Source organism: Artibeus jamaicensis, unplaced genomic scaffold, assembly GCF_021234435.1.
Source record: "Artibeus jamaicensis isolate MK-2021 breed Jamaican fruit bat unplaced genomic scaffold, CSHL_Jam_final contig_525, whole genome shotgun sequence".
Taxonomy (NCBI): domain Eukaryota; kingdom Metazoa; phylum Chordata; class Mammalia; order Chiroptera; family Phyllostomidae; genus Artibeus; species Artibeus jamaicensis.
The window spans coordinates 17,159,155-17,177,619 of NW_026521874.1; the positions used below are offsets into that span (position 1 = coordinate 17,159,155).

General features: G+C 43.3%; 1 protein-coding gene and 1 long non-coding RNA gene across 3 annotated transcripts in view; one reads left to right on the forward strand and one right to left on the reverse strand.

Moving 5' to 3' along the window:
- On the reverse strand, positions 1 to 5,581 carry LOC119064873 (uncharacterized). The gene is made up of 2 exons (XR_005085507.2): positions 5,469 to 5,581; positions 1 to 547 (listed from the first exon to the last, which is right to left on the reverse strand). It is a non-coding gene; the product is annotated as an uncharacterized LOC119064873 (long non-coding RNA).
- A 64-nt stretch (positions 5,582 to 5,645) lies between these two features.
- The window catches only part of RNF185 (ring finger protein 185), a 35,651-nt gene continuing 22,831 nt past the window's right edge, over positions 5,646 to 18,465 (forward strand). For both annotated transcript variants that reach the window (XM_037166804.2, XM_037166803.2), the window contains exon 1: positions 5,646 to 5,780. The gene's annotated coding sequence lies outside the window, so the exon portion shown is untranslated. The remainder of the gene's footprint in view (positions 5,781 to 18,465) is intronic.

An 18,465-nucleotide genomic window follows, 5' to 3' on the forward strand; every position in this document is an offset into this window, starting at 1 on the left:
TCTTTGTCCCTTAGGTCTTTGTTGTTCCGGACAAGTTTCCAGTCCTCAGATCAGAAGCTGTGCAGACCTTGGCTGCCCCCTGGTGGCCAGGCAGCAGGTGGCAGGCACCAGTTGTCCTTGGTACCTAGGCCTGCCTTCTCCCCAAGACCTTAGAGGGCACTGCACTGTCATTCAAACTTCTTTTCTGAACCCCACAGTCCCAAGTTCTGGCGGTCCTGGCTGTGGCAGCCATGGGCATCCCCTCCGTCTAGATTAGCAAAAATAAAAGTCACTGAGTTATGTTTGAATTTCAGATAAACAACAAATACTTTTTTAGTATAAGAATGTCACATTTGTCGTGTCTATGGAATTCGATTTCACCAGGCATCCTGTGTTTCATTTGGCCACCCAACTTCTAGCTCATCCTCCAGGACTCAGAAGCACGAAATCCAGCCCTGCTTCCTCGGTGCATGGCACTGACCACATTTCTTCACCTCGCTGAGCTTCACCTTCCTCTTCTGTAACACGGCCAAAAATTCTTCCCTCGGTGATCTATTAAAAGGACTCACTGAAAAAACACAAGAAAAAGATCTCTCCATAATCCCTGACATGGGGTAAGCCCTAAGCAAACATTCCTTCCTTCCTGGGCCCCCTGCCTGCAGGGCAGACAGGCTGCTCAGGGAGTGCCCTGCCTCCTTCCCCACATCGCCCAGGAAGAGACCCATAAATGCTTAATGCCTTCCAGACTTTCCTCTCCTTCACTAGTTTTCCCCTCCCCTGGTTGTCTAGATTTTTGTCCATGCCCCAGCTGTGTCGGGAATATCCCAGAATACTCTGGTAAAAAGACTAATTCTCAGGGATGGGGTCCTCCTGACCCAGCTCTTAGAAGATTCCAGAATATGGCCCTCTTACCACCATGTCTCTAAACAGATAATCCTATCCAGACTCGAACCTAGGAAGTCAGGCTGGTTCACTCTGCCCCTGACCCAAGTGAGGCCCTGCCCTTGGCCAGCAGGGCCACCATGTAGACAGTGCCCTGGGCTAGGCCCCAGTGGGAGGCAGGATTAAGGGACCCTGAGCTGTCCTGGGGTGGGAAACTTGGTGGCAGTGGGCTTCAGCCTAACCCTAGGACCCACATACACGGAATGAGGAACCTGAGGTCCAAGGCTTAGGTAACGTGCCTGAAGGCACACAGCGAGGATTTGCACATTTGTCCCGGGCTGGGTAACCAGTGAGGCCATGCTCCTAACTGGCTCACCTCTTCCATGGAAAGGTTGGGGTTGAGAATTTGGGGGTGCTTCTTCTGACTTATTCTCCCCTCTTGTCTGCATGCATGGTCTTCCTCTCTGAGTTTCCCATACCCCAAAGGGCAGACTAATGCCAACGTGGGATGGAGACAGCCCAGATCAAAACCTTGCTTCCCTACCCTTCCCTCAAATTGCCTAACACAAGCCCAAATCCAAAATGTCCGTTCTAACCCTCTGTTACTGAGATACCCCATCCCAGCCCCTTCAACCCCACGTCGGGTGAGGAGACTGGAGCAAAAGTGATGCCACCTCCTCACCACCTGCCAGAGCTGGGCTGGTTCCTGGGATCTTCTCTCCCCGCATCAAACAGAGAAGAAAACGGGCCCAGGGAAGGGCAGGAACCTATGGGTCTTAACCAGGTTCTGGGGGGGCCAGAAGGTCCCCCAGATTCTTTGTCTCTCCTCACTTGGCAGATATACACCTGAGGCCTCAGGTTGTTAATCACACCCCGCTCCCACGCAGTAACTTGCCTTTTCCCAGTATTCAACCCTCCCCTCCCCTAAACCCTTGACTCGGGTCCCTGTTCCCTCCAAATGAAGCTCTGCAATGGCCTTCTATTTCTCTTGTGCTTCTAATCTCCACCACGCTCCTCTGCACCCTGGCAAGGATCTGAATGCCTCCGCACGGCCTCCCACACCCACTGCCCCAGACTTTCCTTCCTCTCCAGCCCCGTCCCTGCCTCCATCCCTTCCCAGACCCCACTCTCTGGCCCAGGCTGGTGAGCAGCATTTCAACAGGAACAGGTTTTGCAGGCAGATTTCAATCTTGAGACATTCTTACCAGCTGTGTGGCCTTGAGTATGTTGCCTAACTTCTCTGGGCCTCATGTTCCTCCTATACAATTATTTGCTTCATCATTTGGAGTGAAGGTTAAATTGCATAAAGCCCCGTGGCACATTAATAAACACTCAATAAATAGTAGCTGTCATTATTAGTATCAGCGTTAGAGGGGTCAGTGGGGGTGGGGCAGGAGGAAGGTTAGGGCTATTTAAGTGAGAAAGAACCCTTCAGATGCTCAGAGCAATCAGAGAAAGAAAGCAGAACATTTCTAGTTATTTCATTCTTTCCCACTGGAATGTTTGTTTTTTTCCCCCAGCACAATTCGTTGCAAACATCAGATAATATGAAACCCATGCTGGGTTCTAGCAGGAGAAATGCAAACACCACAAACAGGGCTTCTGAGGTCAGTAAGTACGTCAGTGGGCAAAGGCAGAAAAGATACTACTTGATACATTTTTGAAGCTGAAGTTCTTCAAGTCTGTTAGTTCCAATTCTGTTATTTCTTGATAAAGTTTTTAGTAACAAGAACATGAAGAAATAAACAGTGCAGGTTCCCTCCCATTAAAGCTTCAGGAACGTGGTTAGCTCTTTCCCGAAGAGACCACGAGAATGATTTCATTTCTGATGAAGGAAAAGTTGAGCTCTCACCTTTAGTCTGCCTTATAAACCCAACAAAAGGAGCAAAGGGGAATATGATCGGCAAGTTGGTCTCAACTGAAGCTTATGGCTTCAATGTCTTTTCACAGTGATGCTACTCTCTGACTTGTTTGAAGGAGGCAATAGCTCAAGAAGGAATTTTTTAAAGTATACTGAGAGCTAACTCAGTGCTAAGCCTATTCTGCATCCTTAACAACCTTCTCAGGTAGGACTAAATCTTTGCTCTTTACCAGACGAGGAAACAGAGGCTTCTGTAAGTGAAACTGCTGTCTGAAGTCACATAGCTAGTGAGCATGGACACTTTCAATGTCCTCCAATTAAAGACCTCCAGGAACACACCTGTGGTTGGACAAGTTGAGCACGTTGGGTTTCTTACTTCCTACAGTGGGATGTGGGGAGGATGAGAACCATGAGAAACGATGAAGCATTCCAGTAACAGAGTGTTAGAGAGATTTAATGATTTAATTAAATCATCAGAATGATTGCATTTGGGGGAGAGTGAAGGAAGCAGGTTTTTAAAAAAATATATTTATTTATTTATTTATTTTTAGACAGAGGGGAAAGTAAGGAGAGAGAGGGAGAGAAACATCAATGTATGGTTGCCTCTTGCAAGCCCCACTACCGGGGACCTGCCCTGCAACCCAGGTATGTGCCCTGACTGGGAATCAAACCAGCGACCCTTTGGTTCAAAGGCCAGTGCTCAACCCACTGAGGCACACAAGCCAGTGCAAGTAGCAGGGTTTTGATCTGGATTGGATACTGTCTATGATTGGGTGTCTTGATAAATCTTGTTTAGAAGGAGGGAAGATTAGACTGAGGCAAAAGCTGCATTGGTAAATAAGCAGCAATCTCCATATAAGTCAGGTTAGGTAACTTTGTTTTTGTGGTTTGGACAATGTTCATGTTTTGTCCGGTTCAAACATAAGTATGGAAAGGTCTTGTTATTGTCTTGTTTTATCACAGTCACAGAGTTGTCTTGCCTGATGTTGATGTTCTGTGACATTTTTCAGGTTCAACGGAACACCAAGTCCTACCTGCTAGTGCCAGACCAGCTCCTGGGCATCAGGAACCACTTTTCTTTTTATTGGAGCCTGGGCTCTAATCAATGTTTATGTGACTGGAAACATACTTTGTATTACTCCTTGAACTCAGGAACCTGAGAAGAGAGCTGGCAGATGAGGAATTTCATCTATGAGTTTACTTCATCTAGTACTTTCAGAACCAACCCTTAATATAATCCCTGAGATTACTGTAGACACTTAATAAATGTTTGTTGGGTTAATGAAACAATGAAGATGGGCATCAAGGATTCCAGAGGACAACTTATTGGTGATGACTGCAGCTTCACCATCTATCAATGTGTGATTTGAAAACTTAAGTGGTAAAATTATGTAAACTTTTAAAAGTTTTCCTTTACCCCTTTACAAAATGGAGCTAATCACCAAAACCATTCATAAGGCTGCTATGAGGATCAAATGAACCATTGTGTAAAGTGTGCTCAGTTAAGCTCAGTAAATGTCAGCTATTATTATACTCAAGATAAGTATTCCATTAGTTCTGTGATTGCATGTCTAGTATTTTTCCCTCTGGGCATGAAAGCAAAGGTCTTGAATTGTCTCTTATTACATCACCAGTGCCTAGCACATAAATGAATATAAGCGAATTGGCTAGGACCCAGGCACTTACCCTATTTGGGGAGTAAATTTTAATTTTTGTTTCATTTCAAACTCAAAGAAAAAAATTGCAAAAATTATCTAAGGAATTCCCATATACCCTTAACCTAGACTCATCACTTTACATTTTGCCTCATTTGCTTAACCATTCTCTCTTGAGCATTCTCTAGTTGTCTCTCTCTTTCTCTCTCTCTCTCTATATATAATATATGCATCTTTTTTGAGTCATTTGAAATTAAGTTAGAGACATTGTGCCCTTTTACCCCTAAATACTTCAGTGAATATCCTAAGAACAAGGACATCTTCTTAACATAACCACAATACAATGATCAATTTTAGAAAATTTAACATTGATATAATATTCTAATCCACAATCCATATTCAAATTTCATCACAAGTCCCAATATTGTCCATTACATCTATTCTCTTTCCCCTCCCTCCTCCCTGGTTGTGATTCAATTTGGAATCACTTACCAGAACATTTCCTCAGCTTTTAAACGTCTTTCATGATACTGACAGTTATTTTGTACAGGGTCCCTCGATTCTAGTTTATATGCTTCCTAATGAGATTTGGGTTATGCATTTTGGATACAAATATCAGAGAAGAGATGGTGTATCCTTCTCTGCACACCTTATCAGGAAGCACATGATCTCTACTTGACCTATAACTGGCGGTGTTAACTTTGATTACTTTGATTCACTTGTTCTGTGGTTTACTTCTGTCGATGTATTATTTTCCTTTTGTAATTATAAGTAATTCGTGGGAGACAATTTTACTACATAAAACATTATGTTCATCTAGTTTTACCACTTATTATTGATTTTCTAACTCCATCATGGTAGTTGTCATTCTCTCCCATTTATTTATCCACTACATTATTTATATCAGTAAAGACTTGTGGATTATCACTTTGTTCAACTAGTCAAACTCTTGCTATCATTACCTATTTTGATGCCAAAATTGCCCTGATTTGGCCAGCGGGATCTCCTTCGAGTTAGTTCCTCCGACTGATATTTCCATCATTCGGATTCCCATCCTTACATTCTGATGCAACAAGATGTTCCAAGCTTACCTGGTATTTTCCCTGCCCTGACCGAGGACTTTTGCAAAGCGGCCAGTTAGCTCCTATATTTCTCTGTTTTCTACACGCAGACGGAACCTTAGAGCCTGAGAATTGGCACGGAGAACAGCGGAGCGGACCAACCTCTTCCGGTTGAGGTCGGAAGTATCTCAGAGGTGGGCGGTTCTACGTCAAGTGGTCAGAGTCAGCGTAAGAGGGTTCCGAGGTCCCGCCGGGGAGGCTGACTGTACCGACAGACTGGCGGAACAGTCCACGGACGGAGAGGTTGGATCGTCCTCAGCGGTGTTAGCTGAGCAGCGGCAGGTACCAGGGGGGCTGGTGGGGATAGGGGGCCAGGTAAGGGCCATCGAGGTTTAGTGGCGAGGGACAGGGTTCCTCTTTCACGGGGCCCAGGGGCTGCGACACCCGAATCCAGGGTCGCAGAAACAACACGCCTGGTTCCGCCCCGAGCCCTTTGCTTCAGAAGAGAGGTTGGGCTGGCGTTGTGGTCTTCCGTCCCTTGATTACAGTTTGGGGAAGCTGAGGCCCGGAAACGGGAAAAGGCTCCTCACGGAGCTCTCCTTTTCAGGCAAGGACTCACTCTAACTCTTCCTGTCCCCCGCTCGAGGCCGCCTCTCCTGTGCTTTTAATGAGTTTACCCCGAGTGGAGAAGCCAAGGCCAGGAAGCTTGATGAACAGAGTTGGGCTTGGGAGTAAAGGACCCGGGTTCTAGACTTCGCCACCTATTGTGCGTTCTGGGCCAAATCCCATCCCTCTGCTGGGCCTCAGTTTCCTCATTTGTAAAACAGGACAGTGTTTCTCAAATTACCCTTCTCACACCCTCTGCTTTGAAATGCTCTGGAGATGCATGCTTTACCATGGGGACTCAAATAAGACCTCGTTTTTAGAATCTGGGTTGGAACCTGGGAAATCGGTGTTTTTATCTTACGCCTCGGGGATCCTCTACATACTGACTGATGTTTGAAGCCAACTGATCTCAAGTGCTTTCCTGCTTTTGAGTACTAGATTTGCTCTGAGGAAGCTGGAGCCTATTCAGGATCTTTGAAAGAATTTGGATGCTTATTCCAGAAAAGAGCAAATGAAGGGAACTGTCTTTAAAAACTGAAAAAGTTGTTATGGTGAAGAAGGCTTCCACTTCATCTTTGGATTTGAAAGCAGCAGAAGTAGGACTAATAGGTGGATTCTACAGGAAGACAAGATTTTGATTTAATAGAAGAATTTAATGCTGGTCAGAGGTGACCAGCAATGGAATTGCCTCCCAAGATAGTGAACTTCCTGTTGAAGGAGAAATACAACTATTAGATGGCAGCCTTTTCCAACTTGAAAGCGTCTGATTCTGAGTAGTTATTTTGAATCTCTCTGATGCTGACCAACTTCTTTTTTTCTTCTTGACATTTCCAGCCTACGTATTGTGGAAGTAAGGCCATTGGGTTTGAATGTCGTGTATCTTACGTAATCTCTTCTGGGTTGTCCTGGGAACTATCCTTTTCAAGGACTTTGGAATGGCCCATGTGATAAAGGCTCCTTAAAATGTTTGTTGAATGAATAACCAAGCAGGGTCCTCAGCCCATTGGTTTGTAGCTTCTTTTCATAGAACAAGTTTGAAATGCCTCTGAAGACTTTGTGTTTGATCAGAAGCCAGCGAACGCTTTGGATCACAAAAGTGAGGAGTCTCAGGCAGAAGAAGGGCTGTTCACACCTTGAGGTTGATCTGGCTAGCCTTTCCTCCTTAGATGTAAATCCTTCTTTAATCCTCTTTCCAGCACTGTGCTGTGTAGATGGTGTGTCTACCAAGAGAATTTTTGCCATCTGTCAGCTAACATTCCATCCAATATTTAAAACCAGCCCTTGTATGAACTTGACTAGCCAGTTCATGCTCATGGGTAATCCTCTGATAGTGCTTCTAGCATGCCTAGTTTTCTAGTCAAACAGCAGAGCTCCTTATATTGTGATTTATATAACCCCAAGCAGATCTCCTTTCCAAAACAGGTTAGAATACTTGGGTTGTCCTATGGAGCAAAGATTCCATATTGTGACCCAGTTCTGCTGACATGCTTCCCAGCCCGTGCTCCCCCCCCCCCAAGGGCTTCCTGTCTGTGTTTATCTTCCTGCCTCGAGTGTGTTTCCTAGGATTAAAGAAAAAAAATTATGAAATGCTTATGCAGGTATCATCCAGGTGCTGGGTAAAATAATTTTAACGTGGTGGTGGTGTTTTTAAAACTTCTTAATTCGAACATTTCTTTTTAAGAAAGAACCAAATTGGCATTTACATTCTGCTTTTCCAGCCACTAGTCCGAACGGATGCCTCTGAAAAAAGTGTTCTGTGGTAATAATAAGTTTGGGAAAAGCTTCATATCGTTATGACTTTTTGGAGCTTCTTACATTTAAGGCACCAAGACATCCTGCAATAAAGAAATGTGCCTAACCTAGTTTAATCTAGCATTGCCAAACTTAATCGGTGAGAAGCACTTTTGAAAAAAATGAAGCACACATGGGCAAATTCTGAGCAAGGGCAGAAGCAGTCTGCAGTCTGTGGGCTGTGGTCCAAATTTGGCCCCACTGCCTGTTTTCTATGGTTGGGGAGCTGGGACTGTTTTTTTGCATTTTTAAATGATGGGAAATAAATCAAGAGAAGAAGAATATTTTGCGATATAGGAAAACAAAACCACATTCCAGTGCATATAAGTCAGGTTTTTATTGGAACATAGCCATACTCGTGAGTTTACATATTGTTTTGGGCAGCAGAGTTGAGTTGTCGCTCCAAAGAGCACATAGTCCATGAAGTGTAAAGTTGTTACTATACAGCACTTTACAGGAAAACCTGCCGGCCCCTGACCTGTGTCACATACACTTTTTAAAACTTTTTATTTTGAAATAATTTTAGCCTTGTGAAAAGAATACACAGACTTCCTATATTCTCTTCACCCAAATTTTCCTAATGTTAACATTTTACATAATCATATTAAAGTTAGACAAGAAATGTAATATTAATACAGTAGTAGTAGCTAATTTATAGACTTTATTCATGTTTTATCACTTGTCCCACTAATGTCCTTTTTCTGTTCCAAGATTTAATCCCATTTCCCACATTGAGCTTAGTTGTCAGGTCTCCTTAGTATCTTTTAATCTGGTACTGTTCCTCAGTCTTTTTGGTCTTTCACGACTGTAAATTTTTTAAGAGGACTGGCTGATTATTTTGTAGAGTGTCCCTCAACTTTTTTTTAAAGATTTTATTTGTTTATCTTTAGAGGGGAAGGGAAGGAGAGAGGGAGAGAAATAACAATGTATGGTTGCCTCTTGTGCATCCCCTGCTGGGAACTGGCCTGCAGGGAACCGGCCTGTATCCCAGGCATGTACCCTGATTGGGAATGGAACCGCAGTAGTTTGGTTCGCAGGCTCCCTCAACTTTTTTAGGTAGAACTTATGTATTATAAAATTCACCATTTAAAAATGTACAATTCAGTATTTTTTTACTATGTTCACAAAGTTGTGCAACCATCACCACTGTCTTCTTTTTTCTTTTTTTTAAAGATTTTATTTATTTATTTTAGAGGGAGAGACAGGGAGGGAAAGAGAGAGGGAGAGAAACATCAATGCGTTGTTGCCTCTCACACTCTCCACCAGGGACCTGGCCGGCAACCCAGGCATGTGCCCTGACTGGGAATCAAACCATGACTCTTTGGTTCGCAGCCCGTGCTCAATCCACTGAGCTACACCAGCCAGGGCCCAAAACATTTCATCACCCCTAAAAGAAACTGTACACATTAGCAGTCATTCCCTGTTCTCCCTCTTCCCATTCCCTAACAACCTACGTGTTGTAGCGTGTATCAGTACTTTATTCTGTTTTGGTGCTAAATAACATGCCATTGTATGGATGTACCACATTTTGTTTATCCATTTATCACTTGATGGACATTTGTGTTATGTACGTCTTTTGGTGATTGTGAACAGTGCTGCTATGATAATTCACGTACAAGTTTTTGGACATATTTTCAGTTCTCTTGATATGTATCCCTAGGAGTGGAATTGCTGGGTTATACAGCAATTCCATGTTTAACTCTTTGAGGAATCACTAAACTGTTTTCCACAGTAGCTGCACCCATTTACACTTCCAGTAGCAGTGTATATCAGGGTTTTTTTCATTTTCACTACGTCCTCTTCAACATTTGTTACTGTCCTTCTTAAAAATTATTTTTCTATCCACTTTAGTGCATGTAAAGCAGCATCTCATTATAGTTTTTATTTACATTTTCCTAATGACTGGATATTGAACATCTTTTCATGCTCATACTGGCCATCTGTGTATCTTCCTTGGAGATATGTCTATTCTCTCCCTTTGCTCATTTTGTAATGGAATTATTTGTTATCGTGTACAGCCTTGCATGTAAATATTCAAAGAGTTGCAGATCCCCTGATCTGAATGGAGTTGGATTTAGACATGCTGAAGCTCAGAATAAAGTGTTCATTTGAAAATGCTGACCAAACAGAGCTTGCCTCAACCCCAACCCCTAACCTGCTGACTCTGCAGTGCTGGGGTGGCCATGGTAGTGTAAAAGGTACCACAGCATCATCCAAGATGTGGTAAGACCAGTAGGGGATCCTGCCATTTAGGAGCTACTGTAGTGTTTGGTCAGAGCAGGGAGAGAGGGGTCTGGTGGTTTGGAACATTTGGGACGGTGGTAGCCTTGGGCAGAGCCTGTGGTGTCAGAACTGCCAGCACCGATGCCTCTCTTGACCTCAGCATTTAACTGTAGCCAGACCATCTTAAACATACACTTAAAAAAAATAACAGTAATTGTAACTGTGAAAGCAATAGATGCTCATTTTAGACATTTTGGAAAATACTGAAAAGCTCCCTCCTTCACACACCTCAGTCATCTCCATCACCAGTATCTGAAGAGAGCCCTTATTAACAGTTGCTTTATCTCCTCCTTATTTCTCTCCCACTGGGTGCATATTGGATTCACTTTACAGTTCTGTAGCTTGCTTTTTTCTGTTAACATTTTCATGTTAATGTCTCCATATTTTTGCCAGCCTTTTCTGTGACCTTTTGTGGAAATGTTGGTATTTTCTATCACTTTTTCTCATTGTGGTAAAACACATATAACAATAAAATTTACTATCTTAACCATTTCTAAACTTACGATTCAGTGATATTTAGTGTATTACCACCATCCATCTCCAGAAATCTTCCTGTTTTGCAAAGCTGAAACTATATGCTCATCAAATAGGAACTCCCCATTCCCACCTTCCCCACAATTCTACTTTCTGTCTCTATAATTTTTTAATATATTTGATTGATTATGCTATTATGCTCCCATTCTCCCCCTTCATTTGCCTCTACCCTCTCTGTCTCTATGATTTTGAGAACCTCACATATGTGGAATCCTACAGTATTTGCCTTTTTGTGGGTCGCTTATTTCACTTAGTGTAATGTCCTTAAAATTTATTCATACTGTAGCATATGTCACAATTTTCATTCTTTTTAAGGCTGAATTATACTCCATTGTATGCATATACCACATTTTGCTTGTCCATTCATTTGTCGATGGATACTTGGGCTGCTTCCGCAGTTTGGCTGTCGCAAATAATGCACATACTAACATGGGTGCTCAAATAGCTCTTTGAGACCGCAAAGAGGTATTTGTTTTGGGTATATGTCCAGAAGCAGAATTGCTGGATCATATGGTTATTTGATTTTTAATTTTCGAGGAAGCACTGTACTGTTTTCCACAGCAGCAGTACCATTTTACTTTCCCACCAAAATGGCACAAGGGTTCCAATTTCTCGCCCTCTTCACCAGCACTTGTTATTTTCTGTTTTTCTTTCTGTTTGTATTAATAGTAGTTGCAATACTGTGACTTAGAAGATACCGGGGTTGACCAAAAAGTGCATATGGTGTTTTCTGTAAAATAAAAGACATTTTTCATTTTCACCAATAACTTGATTGATTTGGATGTTTTGAGTATATCAGATGTCTCCTCTGTGGTATAATATTGATTGTTCTCAGTTAATGTCTTCATTTGATCGCTATCAACTTTAACTGGTCCACCCAACTGTGAAGCATTGTTCATTGAGAAATCTCCAGCACAAAAACTTCGCAAACCACTTTTGACATTTTATCAGTCACAGCACCTTCTCCATACACTGCACAAATCTTTTTTTGCATTTCAATTGCGTTTTTACCTTTCTGGAAATAATAAGGCATAATATGCCAAGAATGTTGCACATTTCCTTCCATCCTGTATTAAAATGGCTACACAAGAATTCACCAATTTTAATATTTTTTTAAATGCATGCTAATATGACAGCTGTCACAATACAGTCTTAACAAAATTGTTTTGAATAAAGTTAGAGACAACTAAGCGCTACTAGAGCCATCTTGCAGGAAAAACCAAACAAACTTTTTGGCCAACCCAGTGTTTGGTCCTCAGCACAATTTCTGGCTCACAACTCCCCAAAACTCTTCAGATTTCCTAAATAAGGGGGTGGGTGTGAGGGGTTGTCTTTTGTTATACTAATGAGGTGACTTATGGAAAGCTGCTGAGGATGTGAGCTGATTGCCAATGGAGCCAAGCAAATGATTACAGGGATGGAACTTTCAGTCCCACCCACCTGCCACCCCCAGGCACGGGAGAGGGGCTGAAGACTGAGTTCTTCTGCCAATGGCTAATAACTAGTGACTAGTAAAGCCTCCATTAAAGACCCAAAGGACAGCTTATTGGCCCTTCTTTTCGGAAAGCTGCCACATTTTGAAACCATAATGCCTTCGTGTGCCATGGTGCTGGGCACCAAGCCAGGCACTGTTCATGAGGACAGAAGCTCCTTTGTTTGGGACCTCGCCCTATGTATCTCGTCTTCTGGCCGATGATTTGTATCGTTTAATGTCCTTTGTAATGAGTGGTAATCTGGTGAGTAAAGGGTTTTCTGGAGTTCTTTAAGTCTGTCTAGCAAGTGAATTGAAACCGAGGAGGCAGTCATTGGAGCCTCTGGTTCACAGCCAGTCAGTCGGGGAGTCCAGGTAACAACCTGGACTTGCCATCTGCATTCTGAATTCTGAACTGCAGCTCCTGGGGCAGGGACACAGCTGGGAGCCACGGCTGCAGCAGGTGTCTCAGGTGGGCAGGCCGTCTTGTGGGGCTGAGACCTTAACCTGTGGAGTCTGATGCTTGTCTCCAGGCAGTGTCAGGACTGACTTACATTAGTGGACACCCTGGTGATGTCCAGACATTGTTTTTGTGGGGGGGCCCACACCCCACATTGGAATTGGGTCTAGGGGCCCTGTCAGTAGCCCTCCTGATGGATGTGAGGTGATACCCTGTAGTTCTGATCGGCATTGCCCTAATAATTAGTGATGTTGAGCAGCATCTTTTGTGTTATTTTTTGCCATTTGCGTATCTATTCCTTTGTTCATTTTTGAATCAGATTTTTTGTTGTTGGATTTTAGGAGTTCTGTGTGTGTTTTGGGTATTGATCCGTCAGATACATGATATGAAAATATTTTCTTCCATTCTGCGAGTTGCCTTCTTATTTTATTGGTCATCTTTTAATGAACAAAATTTTTGAGTTGCCTTCTTATTTTATTGGTCATCTTTTAATGAACAAAATTTTTTACTTTTCATGAAGTCTAATTTGTTTGTTTTCTTTTGTTGCCTGTTCCTTTGGCATCATATCTAAGAAATCATTGCCAGAAGTGTAGTTGTTTTTTTTTTAATTTTATTCATTTATCTTTAGAGGGGAAGGGAAGGAGAGAGGGAGAGAAATATCAGCATATGGTTGCTTCTCATATGTTCCCTGCTGGGAACTAGCCTGCGACCCAGGCATGTGCCCTGACTGGGAATTGAACCGCAGTCCTTTGGTTCGCAGGCCCGCACTCAATCCACTGAGCTACACCAGCCGGGGCAGAAGTGTAGTTTTTCAAGTAGGCAGTGGCTTCTGGGTTAAAGTTCTCAGGTGGCCCTAATTGCTACATGGCTGTCATAGACTCTGCCCCTGTACTCTTCACTTCAGCTGAGGGTGACATGGGTCTGTCTCTTCTTTCCTTGAGCAGCGGGAGCAAAGCACCAGAGTGGCCATGCCCTCTTACCCCAGCTGGCCCAGGGACACGCAGAGATCAGAAGCAGCAGGCCATGCCCGCTGCTTCTTTGGAAATGGCCTGGGGGACTGGCTGTCCCTGGGAGCAGTCACCACGTTGACTTCTGTGGTAGCCTCTGACTGCTTAGTGTCCACACTCCCAGTTATTTCTCAGAACCACCTCGTGGTGTAGGCATGCCGGGGTGGGGGGGCGGTAAGTTGGACAGCTCTCTGAATATGGGCGTGGATGCTGGGCAAAGGCCCAGGAAAATTACTGCTTGAGGTGCTTTTTTAAAAAATAGCAGTTAAATTCTGACTAGATTCCTTGGGGGCAGAGAAGCTTGTCTGATTTATTTTCGTTATTGGAATTCTTTAAATGTTTTCTTTAAAACAGTCTTTAAATTGTACTAACAATATCAGATGGCTCTGAACAGAAGCCTGATTTTGATTTGTAAAAGTCAGTATTAAAGATTATTCAACATGGTGTCACTTTTTAAAAAATTATTATTTTTTAATCCTTATCCAAGGATTTTTAAAAATTTTATTTTAGGAAAAGAAAGAGAAACAGAGAGAGACATCAGTGTGGGAGAGAAACATCAATTGATTGCCTCCTGTAAGTGCCCCAACTGGGGATTGAACCTGCAACCTAGGTATGTCCCCTAACCAGGAATTGAACCTACAAGTTTTTGGTGTACGGGGGCAATGTTCCAACCAACTGAGCCACCTGGCCAATGTTTGATTTTATTATTATTTTAAGATTTTATTTATTTATTTTTAGGGGAAGGGAAAAAAGAGAGGGAGAGAAACATTGATGTGTGAGAGAAACATCAGATCAGTTGTGTCGTCTTTCTTTTTTTTCCAATAAAAATACATTTTTTTCCCATTTTAAAATTTTAATTGTTGTTAGAGTACAGATTTTTGCCTTTTACCCCCAGCTCACCCCCCTCATTTTCTTCTTATCTTGTCAGAGTATTTTAGAGGCCTTTAGTTCAGCCTCAGGTAGAATCTGAAATATCGAGATTTTGTAGAATCTGAATTAATAAGGACTTACCGACTGAAAACAAAAGCAAAACTCTCGTTTTGGAACTTTTTTTTTCTTTTTCAAATTTTCTGAGGTGACATTAGTTAAGAGGGTCATGTAAGTTTCTGTGATACATGATCTGTACATTGCATTGTGTGCCCAGCACTTAAAATCACCATCTATTTGGCCCCCTTTTCCCTTTACTACCTCCCAGCTCGCTTCCCTCTGGTAACCAGCATGCTGCTCTGTCTCTGAGTCACTGGGAAACTTTTCTGATAACAAAGGAAAGGCAGACACAGTTGCCCCGTTTGCACATGAAGATCCAGTAGCGAATAGCAGAGCTGAGGCATCAGCCTAGGTCCTCTGGTTCCAGGTTCTTCCTTCACTGTATTACACTAGAAATCCACAGCCCTTAACTGGGATCACTTCAGTCTGAAGATCTTTTCTTTAATACAATGTTTTACCCAGTTACCTTGGTTTGAATTGAAATTGTCAAATCACCATCATTCATTCCCAAACATTCATCAAACATTTACTTTGCCAGGCACTGTGCTTGTGGCTGTAGGAGGTATCTAACTAGAGTAAGTTTAGTGAATAATTAAACTCTGTGTGATGCTGTGGCGGGTGTGGCTCAGTTTGGTTAGATGTCATCCTGCAAAGCAAAGGGCTGCCAGTTCAACTCCCTGTTGGGGCACATGCCCAGGTTGCGGGGCATTTGAGGCAACCAATGAATGTTTCTCCCTTTCTTTCTCCATCCCTTCCCCTCTCTCTAAGATAGATAGATAGATAGATAGATAGATAGATAGATAGATAAAATCTTAACCCTGATCTTTTTTTTTTTTCATTCAAATTCAGGACAATCGTCACTTAAAAATTTTTCCTAAAATAATTATGTAACATTTCCAGTTCTGAAAAAAAAACCACTGAAGGTCTTGTTCTTCTAGAATACCAATGTTCCTCAGTGTAGTTGGCTAAATTTAATCATATTGAATTGTGTAGTTTCAAGTACTCCTGGCCATCGGATCCGTCAACCCACACACATTTATGGGGTGATCTTGAGGTGGCTGGCCCTGTGTTGAGTAAAGCACACCTGGAGGCTGGGTCCAAGTTGAGGAGACAGACACACGAACAGGTCACTGAGGTACTGTCAAACACATTGGCTTGGGAGTTGGGAAGCTTTGCCTCTGACTGGCCAGTGACCTCACTACTCTGAGCCAGGGGACGCTGACAATGGTGTCGTGTGCTTACCTCAAAGGCGTGCTGTAAAGATTAAATGAAAGAATTCACGTCATGGGTTGAGCAGAAATTACATAGTTTATGTTACCCATAGTGATAGTAAATAGAATAGGTGCCTCCTGATTTTACCACTTTTGAGGAAAAGCTGACTCGGCCTGGCTCAAATTAGGTATGCCTCGTTCTGGATTTCCTCACACACAGTTCTGATGTCTCATCTGCTATGCCTTCAAGGAACGGTGCTCATTCCGAAAGGGAAGCTGTGACTCATTCACTGAGCAGATTAACCAAGTACCTGCTGAAGGCATAGCTCTGTGGGGAATATAAAGAAACAGTACACTCCAGTGCACCCCGTGAGAAACCTCATAGTGGAGGGGGGATGTGAGTAAAACAAAGGCTCAGAGAAAATAACTCCTGAAGTCACAAAGTGGCAGAACTGATTTGAAAGCAAAGCTGTCAAGTTCTTCTGTGCCATGCTAGTTTTTAAGGACAAAGTCCTAAGTAAAAAGTTAAGGAACGTGATGATGAAACAGCGATACAAGGGGTGACGAAAAGCAGCCTCTTGGAGGACCATTAAGCTTGTGCCAGGGCAGTTCGACTCCTACTTCATCTTTTCTTATGGAACATGGTAAGCTTTAAGAGAAAGCTTAAAGTAAAACAAACAAAAATCCCTCTTGATTCAGAAATAGTGGAAGAAAATGTAAAGAAGAAGGCCCAGCTGGCCCAGCAGTCCCCACTCAAATATAAAGGGCACAAGGCTCTCTTCCCGTCTCAGTCCTAGCCCTTGCTGTCTTTCCACCCCTGTACGTGCCCTGGGCTCCAGCCACACTGAACTTGGCACAGTGAATTCATCCACTTGTCTTCTGTGTTCTCTGTGCATCCTCCCCGGCAGCCCAGCCTTCACACACTCTGTACACACTCAGAGAGCTTCGTTTCTATGTGTTCCAAGTTCCAATCAACTTACTTGGATTTCTTCCCACCCCATCCTTCTGTGAGTGTGATGTAAACATTCTTGGAATGCAGGCCCCATCTCTGCCACATGTGGTCCAGCAGCAGCCTCAAGAGCAGCGCCGACACGCTCAGGCGCACCGCAGTTACTGGCACGTATGAACAAGCATCTGCCCAACAGAACAAGACCTCTGCTGGGTCTCCTCTCGCATCATGTCAGCTGTTTATCACTCACATTTGTAATCTTTCTAACTAGAATGAACATTTCTAGATACCTCTGCACACGCTGGTCTAGGAATTCTTAAAAGAGGCAGAGAAGGCAGCTTATGAATACCTGCAGTGCTCTGGAACCTGAAGATTTCTCCATGAGATCAAGTTCCCTGGTGATTCCTGCAGGAGTGAGCATCTCTTCCGTTCTCTCCCTGCCCAGTTCCTGTGCGGTGGGCCTGGCCAGCTCTGGGGAGGTGATAAAACGAGGATGTCGGGTCGGGTCTCTGGTCCACTTTAGCCTCTAGGCTCTGTGTTCCTCAGAGGTCATTAAGCATTGGAAGTCTGTCTTAGTCCTGGCACCACATGTGCCACCTGGACACCTCACATTTAGAAACACTTAATGTGTTTCACAAGTAGGTATGAACTTGCTGGTAAGCTCTGTCCCGGATGGACCAGGTGCTGGGTGGTCTGCAATCTCAGCAGACTTTCCCTCACATTCCAGGTATATCTGACCTCTGCACAGTCCTTAAGGACTGTAGTTAGGGGTCTTGTATCTGAAGGACAGGCCCTCCCAAACTCTGTACTCTATTGCTTTGTGCTTTTGGTAGAGTTGTGTCCTGTTTGAGAGCTGGATTTCCAAAGCCCTTCATCAGAGAATCATCTGGAATGGGAATGAGGGACACTTAGTTAATGATAGAGATTATTGGCCCCTGTCTAGATCCCGATTCTGTTTAAATCCTTGAGGGGATCTAGGGACCAGATCTCTGAGAGGGTGTCTTGTTGAGGAAAATGGGGCAAGTTTGTTGGATCCCCCTGTTAAGAATTCTTGTAATCATCCACATATCTTCCTTAGCTCCTGTTCTAGACTCCAGAGCTTCAACTTGGCCTTGCTCTTCTTTGTGGCCCTCCACCACTCCACCCCTGGCCTTGAATGTAGTTGGTTCTGTTGATAGAATGTGTAAATGGATGAGTGATTTGCTTTGTACTCACTTCAAAGAACACCGAAATTACAGCATTGCCCAGTGAATTTGAGGGAAAACAAAAAAACAGATATTTAATTTTGTAAAGCTGCATATTAAAGAGTAACCTGTAAGAGTGAAAAGAGTGCTGATGTTGTGTTGGGAAATCTGAATTTGGCACTGTATGATGACCTGGACAAATCCCCTAACCCCCCTGGGCTAATGTGCTCCTCTGTAAAATGGAGTGAAGGTCAGAAGTGGTAAAAGATATGAGTGAATTTTTAAAACTAGAAAGTGGATTCAAGTCAGGAGTCAAGAATGGTCAGGATTGGGACAGCAGCACAGAACCGGCCACAACAAGGTCTCTATGTGGTCAGGTCCAAGTGTGTAGGTCTCTACAGAGACTAGGAAAAAATTTTAGTAGGATGACATGCTCAGGGCTGCTTCCCTTTTACTCTGTCCACTCCCTAAGTTGACCAGGGCTGTCAGTCCTCTGAGCCACTGTCCTAATCCTGCTGGACTCATTAAAATGTAGCCAAATCTT